At 34.9% G+C, this 8,906-nt stretch overlaps 2 non-coding genes across 2 annotated transcripts; both read left to right on the top strand.

The window, feature by feature from the left end:
* Nucleotides 1-837: 837 nt before the first annotated feature.
* Trnah-gug lies at nt 838-909 on the top strand. Its single transcript has one exon. It is a non-coding gene; the product is annotated as a tRNA-His (tRNA).
* Nucleotides 910-3,064: 2,155 nt separating this feature from the next.
* Trnah-gug lies at nt 3,065-3,136 on the top strand. The gene has a single exon. It is a non-coding gene; the product is annotated as a tRNA-His (tRNA).
* The last annotated feature ends 5,770 nt before the right edge of the window (nt 3,137-8,906 follow it).

Consider the following 8,906-nt stretch of genomic DNA (forward strand, 5'->3'; position numbering starts at 1 on the left):
TATATTTATGGTAAGTTTTTTATGTCCAAAAATATATCTTTTCTTCCCGGCAAAATATAAAAAATGCCCACATTCTTTTTTTAACAACTTTATCCTATTTTTGAAGACCATGACAAACCTTTTTGCAGAACATCAGCGAATAAGGTTTTATTTTACAAAACAATGTAAAGCGTACAGGAAAAACAAAGGGCACCAAAATGACAAGTCATAAAATATAAACGATGAAAATCCGCCATGGAAATGGGTAAGACATATTTTGTTATTTATTATCTTGTGGAAATATGGAAGACACGAAGGAGAGACGATATTTTTTTGTAAAGAAAAAGGGTTCGGGCTCCAACGCAATAATAATCTATGTAAATAAATGTGAATGTCTTTTATTAACTTATTTATACTACTAGATGGTCCCTGCATTACCAGATAAAGCTAAGCTTTCCTCGATGAATTGGCCATCTGACACTGAAACCATTTTCTAGTTGGGACCAGAAGATTCTGAGTTCTATACTTTCAAATGAACTCTTCAGATTCTCGCTACCTTCACGAACCTATTCACCTAACAGTAAGAATGACGCATTATTCGGTTTTTGAAGACGCTATTTCAATGCCCAGTAACATCGCATAAGGTGTAAAACAAATTGTTGAATCATGAACTAATAAGTAGTTCAAACTACGTAAATTGGAGTACTGCCGGTATTTACACTTAAAAAAGGTATCAAGTTACATAACCAAAGTAATTGCTATATTACTGCGCTCATTGAACCGTTGCAATTGCGAAAGTGCAGCACTTAAGGTAGAAACTGGTTCGTTATTTCAATACCATTCTCACCAGCTCCGACAGCCGTGATCGTCTAGTGGTTAGGACCCTACGTTGTGGCCGTAGTAACCCAGGTTCGAATCCTGGTCACGGCAGTGTACTCACTGTCGCGGCGGAGCAGATCTTTTGTTTTTGAGATTTTATAGTCGATTGTTAACTTGCTAAAGTAAGCAGTTTGGAAGTTATAGGTGCATTACCAAGAGTTAAGTATTCGTAAAGTATTAATCACATGAGTAGAAATGTTCTACTTATTATTTTCTTATAAATTGAAGAGACAAGGATATCTGCATATCTGTTCTTCAGATTAACTTACTCTAGAACGGATTTCTAGATTAGACCTAAAACAGTAAGCAGCTACAAATCCACCGTTATCCAACAAAGCAAACACAATATGAACATTTCAAACCAAAATCACTCTTCAGCATCTTCGTATTAATTAATATGACATCTACCCCAATAAAATCTAAAACATTCGCTTACAAAAATAAGCGTCTTAGAAAAAACATCAAAGCATTCCCAGTCATAATTTCAATTCCAATAATCATCATCAAAGAAATAAAGATAAAAGGTAACATGTTACTGTATTTTCATAGAATTCCTTTGGAAAATGTACAACAAAACATTGCTTGGATAATAGAAGACAATTTATGTATAATTTACATGTAAATCATAGAAGTTTTGAACTCTGCATTCAAGTTCAAATTTTATGTAAATCATGTATTAGAAATACTTCGTTTCAAGACTTTGTATATTGAAATTGAAAATTTGAAGCGAGGTGAGGAATATTTTGCTGACTTACAAATAAGGTATTATTATAAAAGTACTTACTTGACTGTGTTTCGGATGGCACGTTAAACTGTAGGTCCCGGCTGTCATTGAACATCCTTGGCAGTCGTTACGGGTAGTCAGAAGCCAGTAAGTCTGACACCAGTCTAACCAAGGGGTATCAGGTTGCCCGGGTAACTGGGTTGAGGAGGTCAGATAGGCAGTCGCTTCTTGTAAAGCACTGGTACTCAGCTGAATCCGGTTAGACTGGAAGCCGACCCCAACATGATTGGGAAAAAGGCTCGGAGGATTATAGAAGTACTTATGTATTGTTATATAAAAGACATTTGTATACCTTTGTGTAATTATTTATTCAAATATCCTGCGTGTTTATTTAAGTTTTATAAGTTTGGTGTCACAAACTATACGAATATTTAGTAAGCTTAATGTGGTTATAATTTTCATGAAAAAAAATAATCTTTACTGATATATTAAGGGGAAAGATTTGATTGTTTTTATGTTTGTTCGAATCGAATAGGCCCCGTACCTACTTAAGGCGAGGAATTGGTCAACAATAATTCCATAACCGGCACGCGCATCTAAGGCGCCAAAAGGGGTCGGAGCGTCTGAGCGGGGCGAGGATAACAATACGCGCGCTAGCTTATAGCTAAAAGTCGTAAGCGACAAAATGGTTTTGTAATTTTATTATTTAGAAATAATAATTTGATAAAAATTCCTTCTACAATTTTAAAGAGTATGTATATACTCAACTACTAAAAAAGTTAAGAGGCTTAAATCGGTCCCGTTTGCCCATAATATGTGAATCTCTTTTTAAAAAGAGGTATGTTTGATATATTTTTCTCTGTTATAAAAGTTACCTAATCATGTTTTGACGTCTAAAAAAATAAGGTTTATATCATGAACTTTCAGGTAACCAAGTTGTATTTTGATCCGTTTTGTATTTACTGAGAAAAATTGAGATCCTTGGCGCCAAAAATTCCAATTCGTCCTCTTAACCAATTTGAATGGTTCTTTACTGTTAGGAAGCTACCTTTTTTGCGTTGAACATAAGCGGTTTTATCTGGCTACGGGAAAAAAGTTTCCCCGGGACGATTCGAGGGTCAGACTTCATGAAACAGCTTTTATAACATAGCAGTCGTGTATTATAAATGTTGGTCTTATCCAAATATTTTTTAGAGACTATTCAAAATGTTTCCAAAACAAAACGTCAAAAAGCCTGCGGCTGACAATGACACGACTCTCTCATTGCTCTTATTTCGTACGGTACAATTACACGCTACATTAGGACTGCCTCGGGCGATAAACTGTCCCACATTTCTTATAACCCAACCAAAATTGAAATACACCACATTTAAGCACCATTCACTTTTCAATCACGACTTTTTAAATTATCAAACTTGTATCACCCTGTATATCAAGTGAATGTAAGTGAGGTTTTGAATGGTGTTACCACCAGCTCCGACAGCCGTGATCGTCTAGTGGTTAGGACCCTACGTTGTGGCCGTAGTAACCCAGGTTCGAATCCTGGTCACGGCAGTGTACTCACTGTCGCGGCGGAGCAAATTTTTTTACTATATTCACCAGCACAAATCTTAGTTACTCTAGATCTCATATAGGGTAAAGGCGGGATAGATGCCCCACTTTTTGAAATATGCTTATAATTTAATAAATATTGGTTCTACATTAATAATACCTATGAATGTAACTAGTTTAATCCTTTATGTTTATTTGTGATTTGTCTTTTTGGACCTATATACTACACGTTTTGCAGATTTTAGCTTTTTGTAGACCTCAATTTTTGGGGATAGATGCCTACCCCTATGGATAGTTGCCCCACCTTGAAAATACTAGCGAGGATAGATGCCTACGGTGCGGGATAGATGCCCTTCATACTGTTTAAGTATATTATATTAATAATATTTATATATTTTTTTACTTTAATTTATTTGAAATGAAAAGTATTTTGCAGTTTTTTAAATCTTTTTATATCCATTATCAGATTAATTAAAATTAACACAATAAAATTCTTAAATTATTTGTTCAACAAAAATAATGTATTTTGTATTTTTAACCCTTATTATAAAATATTAATTATTTAGTTTCAACATGCAAAATCATAAAAATCATTCTTTCTTAAAAACTAAAATAACACAATATACTTAGCATCATAATATTTAACCGGACAGTGCTTTAAGTTTTCTACATCTCGAGCAAAAATTTCTGAAAAGTGTACAGGTTACATGTAACCAGCACTGACACATTACACATTGAATCCAGTCGGATTTAGACTTTGTTTGTTCATAGTTTTCAAAGCATTCTATGCAGTTATTTTTATTTGTATCTTTAGGCTCATCCTGTCCATCTCTTTTAGTCTTCTTCACCGGCAAACCTTTGGATTTCTATTCCTTAACTTTGTTCTTAGGTGAATTGTCTTCATCTTCACTGTTTGAACTGTAAATCATTCGTAATCAATAAAAAGTGTAAATACCTATACATAAACACATGAAAAATATAAAAAAATATATATATTCAGAGCACTTATAATACATTCAGGGTACACGTGGTGTATGGAGGGATAGATGCCCCTAGGGGCATCTATACCGTAAAAAATCAGGGCAACTATCCTTTTTGACAGGGTTAGATGCCCTAGTATTTTTTTTAATAAATAAATATAATAGAGCAACTATTTACATCAAAATGTATACTTCATGAAACAATATAAATACGTAATAAAAAAATTGATGGAATTAATGTCTACTTATAAAGTTATACAACAGCAAATACTCACCTTTAAAAATTTTACGCTCGCTGTAAGTTCGCCGCGGAGATTAATTCACACACGAGCGAAACGCGACCTCACCCCTCGATGGCGCGTGGCTAATTTAGGTGCGGGGTGCTTGTGGCTTCTAGTTATACGGTTGTTTCTTAATCGCGAGCATGGGAAATTAGGTTTTTTAAAAATGGGGCATCTATCCCACTGCGGCATCTATCCCGCCTTTACCCTAGTTATTGTTTGAATCTTGCCCTATCCTTTTCTTTTAACATCCAAAATCTCTCTTAAAATCTTACGAGTCCACACATTAAACACCTCTTTTCTTAGTGGACAATAGTCTCTACATCTAAGTAACATGATACAATAACAACATATACATTATAAAAAATGCTAGCAGTTTCAAATATCCAAAACTGTATTATACCCTATATAAGTGAAGGGACAAAAGAACTATCTGGCCTTCAAAACCCAGTCTCCAAGTAAACGACAACTCTAACAAGAAATACTCAATCTATTAATCAACATCCTTATTCAGCATCTGCACCAATTGAAACTATTTGAGATCTAAGTCTCACTACCGCCTCAAAACTTCAAAACAATAGATTTAACCCCAATCAGAACTTGCATCTCAATTATAAGTTTAATCGAATCACAAGCATCCCTAATCGGAACAGTGATTACTTCCCTAGTCTTCGGAACAGGTATTAATCACTGTTCCTTGGAACTAGTTCTTTAATTGGATCGGATTAGTCACGCGAAGGAATATTAAGAGGTGTCATATTGTTTATGGAAGCCTTAGTGCGGATGACATTTGTGTATGAAAAGGTGAAGTTGTCTGTAGATTATTTTAATTGCCCAATGAGATTATAGCAGTCACGTTTGAGACAGCCTTGTCGAATATGTGTATGCATATGGGAATCGTCAAAATCATATTGAAATAGGTTGTGTGTTGTTATGTGAGTCTCTATATCAATATGTTAAGTCATAAGCTTATGAAAGATGTGATAAGCTTCTGTGCATTGACAGAGATATTTTGTTAAGTTTAGACAGAAAACCGCACAAACAAGTCAAAGGTGAAGACAAAAGTAAATTCTTAAGTTTGTTTTCCCTTTCGTGATGCAGATCAAAGTTACACAGTTGAAACATTGAGGAAATAATTCACTATGCATTCAGTATTCATTATGCAGCCTTTTTCGTGATTATATATATTATGCACTTCTTTAGACCTAAAAAAAGTGTAAGTAGCTAACCTAATCTGACCTACCTAAGCGGGTATAATAAAATGAAACTGCTACAAAAGAACGAGCAATTCTAAATGCAAATAAATATCACAGTTAATATTCTACAGGTATAATCATGATACCGTTCAGAATCACTTAGTATTCTATACTGGTTCCGGTGCCCAGCTGAAATGGAACAGATACAAAAAGTATGACAACACTACAACTTGTTTGTTTCGTGTTTAGTTTGCTGACCGACTGTTTGTAGGGTCGCCAAATGTTTAAACTAGGAGAAGACAAAATTATTAAGGTCAGAGATTACTTTTTAAGCTTTATGAGTCTTGTATGAAATGTAAATATGTAAGTTGTGTACTCAGGCTACAGATCACGCATTATTACCGTCTTTTTACGCAAGTATATGTACTCTTTAAAGGTGTATTCTTATTTGAAGCAAAAGTTATTTCTTACTACATAAGTAAAACAAAGTCCTTTGTGGCATCTTGTCATCACATCATCATCTCTCTTCACCAAAAATGAAAAAGTGTGTCGACGAAAACCGCATGAAAACACAAAAAAGTTTATGTACACAAAATGCGGGCGCAGCCGGGACTCGCGTTTCTATAAACCAATAGTTAAGAAAACTTGGCAGCTCACAATAGCCACCTAACGACAAAACCCACCATAACTAGTTCGAAACCTTACCGTAACGAGAGCACTTGAACTGAAATCAAACACCAAATAACTATTTAGTCCACAAACTAATTCTTAAGTCCTTTATTAGTCTGTAGAGTGCATCCAATCAAGGAAACTTGATTTCCAGTGGAACTTAAACAGGACTTCCTACATTAGTCGTGGTGTGTGGTTACCCTAGCACTGTCTGACATTAGTCCAACTACTCGACTTACAAGTTTGAACAAATAGACTAACTGTGGACTAAATGCTTTGCACTGGATATTGTTAAATCTATGCTTCTCTATACTAGTATTATGAAGCTGAAGAGTTTGGTAGTTTGAATGGGCTAATCTTAGAAACTAGTGGACAATTTTGAAACAATATTTGACTGTTAGATGGCCCACTTATCAAGGAAACTATAGTGTGCTTTTGGCCGTGAGTGAAATCTATCTAACTGTGCAATAACTTTCATCATCTGCTTAGCTTTTTTGAAATTTACAGCTTTATAATATGGTAGAGAAAGAGGGAAGACTATGGAGTACTGAAGAATACTAAATAATAAAACAGAGATGAAATTTTACAATTCCTATCTCAATACCGCAAAGGTACAATTTCTAAAAATATTCAATGCAAACAAAGTTTAACATAAAATTGGAAAAGTATGATGAAATATTCAGTGACTTCTTTCATTGTTATGCTGGTTTTACACTTCAGTATTATCCTCACTATATTCGTTATAAACGTGAAAGTAACTGTGTATGTCTGTCCTTTGCTCTTTGACACCAAAACTACTGAACCAATTTAAACAAAATTTGATTTAGCGATTTTAGTTCGTGGTGGTCTAGTGGTTAAAAGAACCAACCTCAAGAGTATGTGGGTGTGGGTTCGATTCCAGGTCAGGCAAGTACCAATGCAACTTTTCTAAGTTTGTATGTACTTTCTAAGTATATCTTGGACACCAATGGCTGATAAAAAGGTGAAGGAAAACATCTTGAGGAAACCTGGACTATAGTCTGAAATCACCAACCCGCATTGAGCAAGCGTGGTGATTAATGCTCAATCCTTCTCCATGTGAGAGGAGGCCTGTGCCCAGCAGTGGGACGATAAAAAGGCTGTAACAGATTTAGCGCCTGTTAAAATACATAGTTTACGTTTTATACGGGTGCGTGAAGTACTTTCCTTAAGACGCCAGTGGAACGCAGGGAAAATAAACTGATATTGTACCTTCCACAAGTAAATAAATTAATACATTAGTCATAAATCGTTCTTATTTAATGATATTATATCTTCATTGCGCGAACTGATAGCTGTGACTAACGACCGCAGCTTTGAGTAATCGACTCATTAACTATTTTATTCGTGTGGTTTAAACAAAGAAATAAAAATGTTCTCATTAGAGATGGACTAATTCTCTTGCTGGCAATTACACGACTTATTAATCAAAAGTTTAACAGGCTCTCTCTGAGAAAACAATTAAAAAATAACTTAAAAAATATGCAAAGTTTTCAAGCAATTCTTGATTTGATACAAAAAAAAATATAGGAGCGTTAGATGAAAATTCAATTATACCGATAGACGACGAGACGATAACCATGAGGAAAATCGGTTGCTACCAAGTTTACCGCGATATCTAATGATCATTATAATTTGTTCACATCTGATCATCCACGAGGATGGAAGTCCCTTTTTAATACATAAATATTAAATTGAATATCATTACGTCGTAAAAAGCCAATCTCTCTCAGCTACAGCAAAAATTAAAATCGCTTCATCCCACAACTTAAACCACACACAGCCCGCATCTAACACAAAACTTCATACAATAATCGTATTCGTCAAAACGCTTGTATATAAACAATCGTGGCATATAATTTAATATATATTAAGTGAAATAGTTAACTGATAACAGTGATAACCCCTTATCAGTACAATGTGGAAGGTCGTGGCTTTAGCTATGTTGTCACTCTGTCATATTAATGCGCGTAAGTAATCATACGATTCGTAATATTTATGTATGTCATCATTTTTTTTCTGTACGTGTGTCTCACTGACCTCCTCGTAAAGTGCTAGACAGTGTCAGTGTCAAAATTATGTGTAATTCGACTAATCATCTATGGATCATCTATGATCATGAGAAAGAGTCCATTGAGTACACAATTCAGTGGTAAAACAAAAAAAAAACTTGCAAATGTTTCAAACCGCAAAATGCAGATCAATTAAATTAAAAAAAACCATCGTACCTACTGTTAAAAAATAATTTTTCCCTCCCAAATCTAAAATAAATATAAAAATGGATCCCTAAATCCCTTGGTCACGCCATAACGCGTGAACGACTGGACCGATTAAGCTGAAAATCGGAGGAAGGAAGCTTAGACCCGGGAGAAGGACATAGGATTTTGCCACCATCCGGCTAGGGGAAGCACTTATCTCAACGAAGGTAAAACCGTGATCGGAAGCTAGTCTAAAAAAATTGCAGAAGCATTCCTATCGATTAAATCTCAAATAATTTCCATTAATTCACATTAACAGCTTCAATACCTATACCTATCTATAAAATGCCCGCTGAGGTTTGAAAATAGCTGAATCACCTATCCTTCTTCCTCACCCTGATCGAAGGTTGAACCTTGAACTGTGCGTCACG

Source organism: Helicoverpa zea, chromosome 1, assembly GCF_022581195.2.
Source record: "Helicoverpa zea isolate HzStark_Cry1AcR chromosome 1, ilHelZeax1.1, whole genome shotgun sequence".
In the NCBI taxonomy this organism is placed as follows: Eukaryota; Metazoa; Arthropoda; class Insecta; order Lepidoptera; family Noctuidae; genus Helicoverpa; species Helicoverpa zea.